Source organism: Myotis lucifugus, unplaced genomic scaffold (assembly GCF_000147115.1).
Source record: "Myotis lucifugus unplaced genomic scaffold, Myoluc2.0 scaffold_1802, whole genome shotgun sequence".
In the NCBI taxonomy this organism is placed as follows: domain Eukaryota; kingdom Metazoa; phylum Chordata; class Mammalia; order Chiroptera; family Vespertilionidae; genus Myotis; species Myotis lucifugus.
This window is the reverse complement of record NW_005872850.1, coordinates 1-10231: the sequence shown is the minus strand read 5'-3', so window position 1 is coordinate 10231 and position 10231 is coordinate 1. Positions and strand designations below refer to the sequence as shown.

The 10231-nt window shown below is 39.7% G+C and overlaps 2 non-coding genes across 2 annotated transcripts; both read right to left on the bottom strand.

Annotated features, from left to right (window-relative positions):
- Positions 1-421: 421 nt before the first annotated feature.
- Positions 422-528, bottom strand: LOC111824495. Its single transcript, XR_002827582.1, has one exon. It is a non-coding gene; the product is annotated as a U6 spliceosomal RNA (small nuclear RNA).
- A 5430-nt stretch (positions 529-5958) lies between these two features.
- Positions 5959-6065, bottom strand: LOC111824499. Its single transcript, XR_002827586.1, has one exon. It is a non-coding gene; the product is annotated as a U6 spliceosomal RNA (small nuclear RNA).
- Between the last annotated feature and the right edge of the window lie 4166 nt (positions 6066-10231).

Genomic DNA, 10231 nt, shown 5'->3' with positions numbered 1-10231 from the left:
GGATAGAGAGTTTTAGACATCAATGAGATAGAATCATTAATCAGCTGCCTCCTGCACACCAACTATTGGGAATGTACCTGCAACCAAGGTACATGTCCTTGACCTGAAGCAAACCTGGGATCCTTTAGTCCCCAGGCCAACACTCTATCCACTGAGCAAAACAGATTAGGGCCATGTATCTTAATAGGATATGCCCAATTCCCTTTCTTTTCCTTGGTCTCCTCAGCAAACAGTGCCTGAAGTGCCATTGCTGATCAATGAACCTTGGGTTAATTTACATTTCTATAACCTGATTAAGAGGGCAGCTGCTTCAACTCTTTCTAGGATATGTGGGCTTTGATGGCTTTTATTATTTGTTTTTCAATAGTTTTTAAAAGGTGCGATTTATTTATTTATTTATTTATTTATTTATTTATTTATTTAAAACATGGAATGCTTCTTGTATTTGCATGTCATCCTTGCCCAGGGGCCATGCTCATCTTCTTTATTTAGTTCCAATTTCAGTATACATGCTGCCAAAGCGAGCACAAGGTGAATTTTATTTAGATTTTTACTTTTCATGTTTCTTGCAAGGTTAGATTACTTTCATAAAACCAAGCTAAATTCTCAAAGATTTGATCATTTAGGGAAACAACTTACATGGCCAGGGCATCACTGATTTCCTAACTTGTGATAGGTGACAACAAAATACAAATAACATGGCACCTCTCTTAAAAACCATTTCTACAGCATCCATAAGATGGTGACTATAGTTAATTACACTGTAATCCATATTTGAAAGTTTCATGAATCTCATTTCAAAACACATTTACAGTCTTTCAGGCTGTTATCCCCCATTGTTGTTTTCGATAACTTCTAGACTTATTGATTTCAGAGAGGAAGGGAGAAAGAAGGAGAAATATCAATCATGAGAGGGAACCATTCATCAGCTGCCTTCCTTATATCCCCTGCATCCCTAAAGCCCAGTATGAGTCCTGACCTGGAATTGAACCTGACCTCCTGGTTCATAGGTGGACACCCAACCCTTGAGTCACATCAGGTGGGCTAGTCTGGGACCTAATAGAGGGCTTGATTTAACTGGAAAAGGGACCAGGAACTTGAGCTAGGACTGTAAAGAAGGGCTTATAAATAATCAAGACACTTTGAAGTATGAGGCAAAAAGTTTCTCAAACATTTTCTTGATTAGACTAAGGAATAAATGGAAGTTTGACAATCTTTTTAGAGTGAGAATGTGTAAGCCCTTTGATCCTCTATCTGTGCAGGACTATGTGGCCCTTATGGAGGTGATGATCAAAGCTGAATATCAGATGTTGCATCTATTTCTCTATGAGGAGGAGCGCCTTTATGTTAACACAATGGAGAGAGAAGCAGAGGAGATATTCCAACAACTGTAGGAAAGCAAAGTCAGAATGACCCAACAGACAGAAAGCCTCAAAGAGATGTTTAGAGAGCAGATGGACATGTGCCACAAGCCAGATGTGGAGATGCTCCAGGTGAGAGGGCAGGGTCCATCAATAGAGACAGGAATCCTTTTCCAGACAATATGGCTATGATGCCTGCATACGGCATTACCCTCAGCTAAGTGATTCTGCTCCTGGACTCCCATCATGGTGTCCATCCAGTCAGGCAATTATTTTCTTGTATCCTGGCAAACTTTGGGAGCTCTTTGCCTAAGTAGCTGACATAGGATAAGGTGATTTCAGTTTAATCCAAAGCACCACCTCCACGGACAGATTGTCCAAATTCAGTCAATCTCTCAGCGTGGCAACATTAACTTTGCTGTTACAATTTTCTGTTTACATTCACCTAATCTGCTGTCACTCTCTGTTACTGCCATAAAAGCAACTGGCTGAGACATTGAGGTTTTGACCTTTGCCTAGGCATGATTTCTAGAATTTGGCAATCAATTTTAAAGCTCTCTCTGTTTTTCATTTGATGCCCTGTTTTACTTTCATTGTTATTAATGGTCATATCTTTCCTTGGGAATAACACTTGGAAATTAGTTACATTGGAAACCTAGATCTCGTTGCATCATTCCCTTGTCTGCCTGACCTTCTGCCATGCTCAGAGCACCGTGAGGAAGCTCTGTGTGTTTTAGTTTAAGTGCTGTTATTAAGATGGCCTCTGGTTGTTCCGTAAAGGGGAATAGGAAAAGGACATTATTAAAAGAAACTCAGGAAAGTATATAAAAGGACACACTTTGCAATTTTACTTTCTTTTTCTGTTTGTTTTGCAGGATTTGGGAACTGTGTTCGAAAGGTGACCTTACCCTAATTCTTTCTGAGAAAGTCATTCTCTTCTGGATGAGGGAGCTGTACATGTTTTGAGCTAGAAACCTTGTCCTCTATAGGTATTTCCTGTTTTCTTTCCAAAGAGGCCCTGAGGCCTTCTGGTCTCAGAAGTTTCCTTTCCATGTGCCTGTATTCGTATGTACCTGAAAACATCTGATCCCTGACTTTTCTTCCAGCACATCACCCCTATCCTCTCCCTATTTAGCACTATAAACATCACAGGAGTGATTCTTAAGGAATCACAGAAAAGGTACCTCCACTGCACAGGTGGAAGGTGAAAAGATTAGGAACAGGAGCTTTGCTATGAATGTATGGCGGTTGATTTTGTTCCCAGGACTAGCAATGACTCAGCCTGTTCCATCACTGCAGGTAGACCTCAGGGGAATGACCTCTTGGTGCCCCCTAAAAAGTTAGACCTTCAGGAGCAGGCTGCCAGGCAAGAGTTAGGTGTCCTTGCTTGAGAAAATAAATGGGGAGAGCTGTCTGTGTTTGTGGACTCTCCCCTTTCAGACACTGAATGTCTCATTGGTGATGACTTTGAGACTCAAGTCCCAAAGGCTCTGCCTGGATGTTCTGCTCCCTGTCAGATACCCAAGGGTTTGCATCCCCTGAGATGGAGCAGATGGAGGAACTGATTGTCAGTCATTTTAAAAATGCAATAATATCTGAGGAGAATGGGGAAGTTGATATGTGATAAAATTTATAAATTTAGAAAAAAAGTAAGGGAACATTTCTTATATCCCTAAGAGGGTAAACTATCATGTATACCCCATTAGCTCAGAGTGGGAGGATCCTGAAGAAATAGCCTGGATTTAAAGTTATGATATTTAGATTGGTTGTGTGACTAACCTTGCCTCAAAATGCCACTGATGTCTTTGTTTATAGGACTGAATTGGTGCTGAATCAAAAGCCTCAGCCAGTGAATCCTGAGGTCACCTCGTGTTGCTGCACTAAACTCCTAGACATGCTGAACAGGTTCAGAGGTCAGAGCTTGCCCTGTGGCATTAGGCCTCAATTTCTTTGTGATTCTTAGGTTTACAGGTACTTTTTCTATTTTAATGTTATCTTTTCTGTCATGAAGGCAGTCCATCACTTTCCAAACTCAGTATCTTCTTCCCTTGTGAAGTCACATCACAATGAACTTTGCAACTTATTGAAAATACAAAGCAAGAAAGCTATTTTATTGATGTTTGGTATACATAGAGGAAGAGAAGAACAATGAGGTTGACCATGTGGGCACGAGGAGATAGAATATTTCGTACTCAGAGTATCAATCAATATTATATATTTTATCAGTTACTCCACTTTTGAATGTTTAAATACAACATTGATAGATTTAAATCTGTTGTATATTGTAAGTGCATAGATCATGCATTTCACTAAGAATATTTATTATTTATGAAATCAGAAAGTCCAAAAAGGGACTGAAAATGTTATAAGCAGAATAATCCCTCACCATTCTGGCCTCATGAGTTCCTCCCCCAACTGCCCCCTCACCCCCTGTCTAACCTCCTCAGCCTTCCCTCTTAGGTTTGATGGTCTGTTCCATGCTTCTGTGTCTCTAGACCTATCTTTGTTAATCTGTTTATGTTGTTCATTATATTCCACAAATGTGTGAGATCATGTGATACTGGTCTTTCTCTGACTGGCTTATTTCGTTTAGCAAAATGCTCTCCAGGTTCATCCATGCTGTTGCAGATGGTAAGAGTTCTTTCTATTGTGAGCAGCATAGTATTCCATTAAGTAGATGTACCAAGCTTTTCTAATCCACTCATCTGCTGCTGGGAACATATGCTGGTTCCAAATCTTAGCTATTGTAAATTGTGCTGCTATGAACATAGTGGTGCTTACATTCTTTTTGATTGGTGTTTCATGTTTCGTGGGATATATTTGTAAGAGTGGAATTACTGGAGTTTCTTCAAAAAAATTAAAAATTGAACTCCAATTTGTCCCAGAAAAATCTCTGAAATATTGTAAATGGAATCCCAAGTGTGCTAACGAGCAGTACGTGCATCGCAGCCCTATTGGGAAATGTGGTAGGGGTTACTGTCCTCTGAAGAGATATAGCATCTGAAGAGGCGGTAACATATTTCCCTGAAAAATGTTCACCTGAAACCCAGTTCTGATAGAGTTTGAAGCTGCTGCCTTCAGGCAGTTGCTACCAGCATAATGAGAAAGCCAAGTTGATAACTGGCTTAGGGCTGGGTCTGTTCTGGATGTTCCAGACAGCATGGCTCCTATTAGCTGAACATCAGATGACCAGGTGAGCCTGATGGGGGCTGCTTTTCATAACTGGCTGTTCACATCTCTCTCTAGTGCCCAAAGAGTCCTGAAAGCAATTTGGTAACTTGTTCACCTTCTGCTAGAAACACTTGCCAACTCTTCCCTCTAATCATACTGATGTCAACTAGAATTCATCAGTGGTTGCTAATAGCAAAGTCAGGCAGCTCTGCTCAGGATGTGGAGGTGCCAAACTGTGAAAGGAGCCTTGCACTGGTCATGTTAAAATCCTTGTTGTAGTTCAAATGGCTGTGTTGCTGCTTCTGCCCTGGGTTCTCACAGCATCCCCATTCTGGCCCCACCTGCCATGGGAAGTCAACTGAAGGTCCCTTTTTAGTGAACTGAAATCTAAGGGAAACTCTAAGCATTACATTACAGAGCATTAGTGTTCTTTGGAAATAGCTTTTGGCCCTTCTGTTTTTTATTTCCAAAGTGTCTGATATTTGAAATACTAGTATTTTTTTCTTTTTGCCTAACAAATAATACCTTTTTTCAAGATCCTATTAGATTTTCACTTTTTACATTTTTATCTTTACATGTTGTTGTAGTTACTCTGCTACCTAGAAAAACTTAGTTAGGATGGCTTACTGTCTGTATTTCTAATTTGAAGAAGGAATAAGATTGCAGGGCCCAGGTTTTAGAATTTTAAAATTCTATGTGACACAATCACAAATTCAGGAATTAATACTGAAAGGAAAGGTTGGACAAGTCCCTGTAAGAGACAGCACCATGTAATAGACTGCCCACATAATACTTGATATGAACTAAAAAATGAGAACAGTAGACATTTCGTTCTCTATACCTTATGTAAATGACTTGCAACCTATTGAGAAATGTTTGAAGCATTTCCCCACATTAACTTATTAAATACCCTCATATACACATGTACATGTATCTTTTAAAAAATATATATTTTATTGATTTTTTAAAGAGAGGAAGAGAGAGCGATAGAGAGTTGGGAACATGGATGAGATAGAATCATCAATCAGCTGCCTCCTGCACACCAACTACTGGGAATGTACCTGGAACCAAGGTACATGCCCTTGACCTGAAGCAAACCTGGGACCCTTTATTCCCAAGGCCAACGCTCTGTCCACTGAGCAAAACCTATTAGGGCCATGTATCTTAATAGGATATGCGCTATTCCCTTTCTTTTCCTTGGTCTCCTCAGAAAACAGTGCCTGAAATGCCATTGCTGATCAGTGAACCTTGGGTTATTTATATTTCTATAATCTGATTAAGAGATCAGCTGCTTCAACTCTTTCTAGGATATGTGGGCATTGTTGACTTTGATGGCTTTTATTATTTGTTTTTCAATAGATTTTCAAAGGTGATATTTAATTATTTATTTATTTATTTATTTATTTATTTATTTATTTATTTATTTAAAAATATGGAATGCTTCAGGAATTTGCATGTCTTCCTTGCCCAGGGTTCATGCTCATTTTCTTTATTTAGTTCCAATTTCAGTATATGTGCTGCCAAAGCGAACACAAGGTGAGTTTTATTTAGATTTTTACTTTTCATGTTTCTTGCAAGGTTAGATTACTTTCATAGAACCAAGCTAAATTCTCAAAGATTTGATCATTTAGGGAAACAACTTACATGGCCGGGGCATCACTGATTTCCTAACTTGTGATAGGTGGCAACAAAATACAAATAACATGGCACCTCTGTTAAAAATGATTTTCTACAGCATCCATAAGCTGGTGACGACAGTTAATTACACTGTATTCCATATTTGAAAGTTTCATGAATCTCATTTCAAAACACATTTGCAGTCTTTTAGGCTGTTAGCCCCCAAGGTTGTTTTCTACAAGTTCTAGACTTATTAATTTCAGAGAGTAAGGGAGAAAGAAAGAGAAATATCAATGATGAGAGGGAATCATTCATCAGCTTCCTTCCTTATATCTCCTGCAGGGGTTCATCCCTAAAGCCCAGTATGAGTCCTGACCTGGAATTGAACCTGACCTCCTGGTTCATAGGTGGACACCCAACCCTTGAGTCACATCAGGTGGGCTAGTCTGGGACCTTGTAGAGGGCTTGATTTAACTGGAAAAGGGACCAGGAACTTGAGCTAGGACTGTAAAGAAGGGCTTATAAATAATCAAGACACTTTGAAGTATGAGGCAAAAAGTTTCTCAAATATTTTCTTGATAAGACTAAGGAAAAAATGGAAGTTTGACAATCTTTTTAGAGTGAGAATGTGTAAGCCCTTTGATCCTCTATCTGTGCAGGACTATGTGGCCCTTATGGAGGTGATGATCAAAGCTGAATATCAGAAGTTGCATCTATTTCTCTGTGAGGAGGAGCGACTCTATGTTGATACAATGGAGAGAGAAGCAGAGGAGATCTTCCAAAAACTGTAGGAAAGCAAAGTCAGAATGACCCAACAGACAGAAAGCCTCAAAGAGATCTTTAGAGAGCAGATGGACATGTGCCACAAGCCAGATGTGGAGATGCTCCAGGTGAGAGGGGAGGGTCTATCAAGAGACAGGAATCCTTTTCAAGAAAATGTGGCTATGATGCCTGCATACACCATTAGCCTCAGCTGAGTGATTCTGCTCCTGGACTCCCATCATGGTGTTCATCCATTCAGGCAATTATTTTCTTGTATCCTGGTAATCTTTGGGAGCTCTTTGCCTAAGTAGCTGACATAGGATAAGGTGATTTCCGTGTAATCTGAAGCACCACCTCCACAGACAGATTCTCCAAATTCAGTCAATCTCTCAGCATGGCAACATTAACTTTGCTGTTACAATTTTCTATTTACATTCACCTAATCTACTGTCACTCTCTGTTACTGCCATAAAAGCAACTGGCTAAAGACATTGAGGTTTTGACCCTTGCCTAACCATGATTTCTAGAATTTGGCAATCAATTTTAAAGCTCTCTCTGTTTTTCATTTGATGCCCTGTTTTACTTTCATTGTTATAAATGGTCGGATCTCTCCTTGGGAATAACACTTGGAAATTAGTTACATTGGACACCTAGATCTCGTTGCATCATTCGCTTGTCTGCCTGACCTTCTGCCATGCTCAGAACACCTTGAGGAAGCTCTGTGTGTTTTAGTTTAAGTGCTATTATTAAGATGGCCTCTGGTTGGTCCTTAAAGGGGAATAAAAAAAGGTACATTATTAAAACAAACTCGAGAAAAGATAGAAAAGGTCACACTTTCATGTTTACACTCTTTTTCTGTTTTTTTTTTTTGCAGGATTTGGGAACTGTGTTGGAAAGGTGAGCTTACACTAATTCTTTCTGAGAAAGTCATTCTCTTCTGGATGAGGGAGCTGTACATGTTTTGAGCTAGAAACCTTGTCTTCTGTAGTTATTTCCTGTTTTCTTTCAAAAGTGGCCCTGAACCCTTCTGGTCTCCAAAGTTTCCTTTCCATGTGCCTGAATTCATATGTACCTGAAAACATCTTAACTCTGGGTTTTCTTCCAGCTCATCACCCCTATCCTCTCCCTATTTAGCACAATAAACATCACAGGAGTGATTCTTAAGGAATCACAGAAAAGGTACCTCCACTGCACAGGTAGGTGGAAGGTGAAAGGATCAGGAACAGGAGCTTTGCTATGAATGTATGGGGGTTGATTTGTTCCTAGGACTAGCAATGACTCAGTCTGTTCCTTCACTGCAGGTCAAACCTCAGGGGAATGACCTCTTGGTGCCCCCTAAAAAGTTAGACCTTTAGAAGAAGGCTGCCATGCAGGAGTTACATTTCCTTGCTTGAGAAAAAAAAAGGGGGACAGCTGTCTGTGTTTGTGGACTCTCCCCTTTCAGACACTGAATGTCTCATTGGTGATGACTTTGAGACTCAAGTCCCAAAAGCTCTGCCTGGATGTTCTGCTCCCTGTCAGATACCCAAGGGTTTGCATCCCCTGAGATGTAGCAGATGGAGGACCTGATTGTCAATCATTTTAGAAATGCAATAATATCTGAGGAGAATGGGGAAGTTGATATGTGATATAATTTATAAATTTTTTAGAAAAAAAGTAAGGTAACATTTCTTATATCCCTAAGAGGGTAGACTATAATGTATACCCCCATTTGCTCAGAGTAGAAGTATCCTTATGAAATATCCTGAATGAAAAGCTATGATATTTAGAGTGGTTGTGTGACTAACCTTTGCCTCAAAATGACACTGATGTCATTGTTTATGGGACTGAATTGTTCAGAATCAAAAGCCTCAGCCAGAGAATCCTGAGCTTACCTCGTGGTGCTGCACTAAACTCCTAGACATGCTGAACAGATTCAGAGGTCAGAGCTTGCCCTGTGGCATTAGGCCTCAATTTATTTGTGATTCTTAGATTTATATGTTCTTTTTCTATTTTAATGTTATCTTTTCTGTCATGAAGGCAGTCCATCACTTTCCAAACTTAGTGTTTCTTTCCTTGTGAAGTCACATCACAATGAACTTCGCCACTCATTGAAAATACAAAGCAAGAAAGGTATTTTTATTGATGTTTGGTATACATAGAGGAAGAGAAGAGCAATGAGGTTGACCATGTGGGCACGAGGAGATAGAATATTTAGTACTCAGAGTAGCCATCAATATTATATATTTTATCAGTTACTCCACTTTTGAATGTTTAAATACAACATTGCTAGATTTAAATCTGTTGTATATTGTCAGTGCATAGATCATGCATTTCACTAAGAATATTTATTTTTTATGAAATCAGAAAGTCCAAAAAGGGACTGAAAATGTTATAAGCAGAATAATCCCTCACCATTCTGGCCTCATGAGTTCCTCCCCCAACTGCCCCCTCACCCCCTGCCTAACCTCCTTAGCCTTCCCTCTTAGGTTTGATGGTCTTGTTCAATGCTTCTGTGTCTCTAGACCTATCTTTGTTAATCTGTTTATGTTGTTCATTATATTCCACAAATGTGTGAGATCATGTGATACTGATCTTTCTCTGACTGGCTTATTTCGTTTAGCATAAAGCTCTCCAGGTTCATCCATGCTGTTGTTAATGGTAAGAGTTCTTTCTATTGTAAGTGGCATAGTATTCCATTATGTAGATGTACCATGGTTTTCTAATCCACTCACCTACTGCTAGGAACTTAGGCTGTTTCCAAATCTTAGCTATTGTATATTGTGCTGCTATGAACATAGTGGTGCTTATATTCTTTTTGATTGTTGTTTCATGTTTCTTGGGATATATTCCTAATAGTGGGATTACTGAAGTTTCTTCAAACAAATTAAAAATTGAACTCCCATTTGACCCAGAAAAACCTCTGAAATATTGTAAATGGAATCCCAAGTGTGCTCATGAGCAGTACGTGCATCGCAGCCCTATTGGGAAATATGCTAGGGGTTACTGTCCTCTGAAGAGATAAAGCATCTGAAGAGGCGGTAACATATTTCCCTGAAAAATGTTCACCTGAAACCCAGTTCTGATAGAGCTTGAAGCTGCTGCCTTCAGGGGGTTTCTACCAGCATAATGAGAAAGCCAAGTTGATAGCTGACTTAGGGCTGGGTCTGTTCTGGATCTTCCAGTCAGCATGGCTCCTATTAGCTTAACATCAGATGACCAGGTGAGCCTGATGGGGGCTGCTTTTCATAACTGGTTGTTCACATCTCTCTCTACATGCCCAAAGAGTCCTGAAAGCAATTTGGTAACTTGTTCACCTTCTGCTAGAAACACTTGCCAAC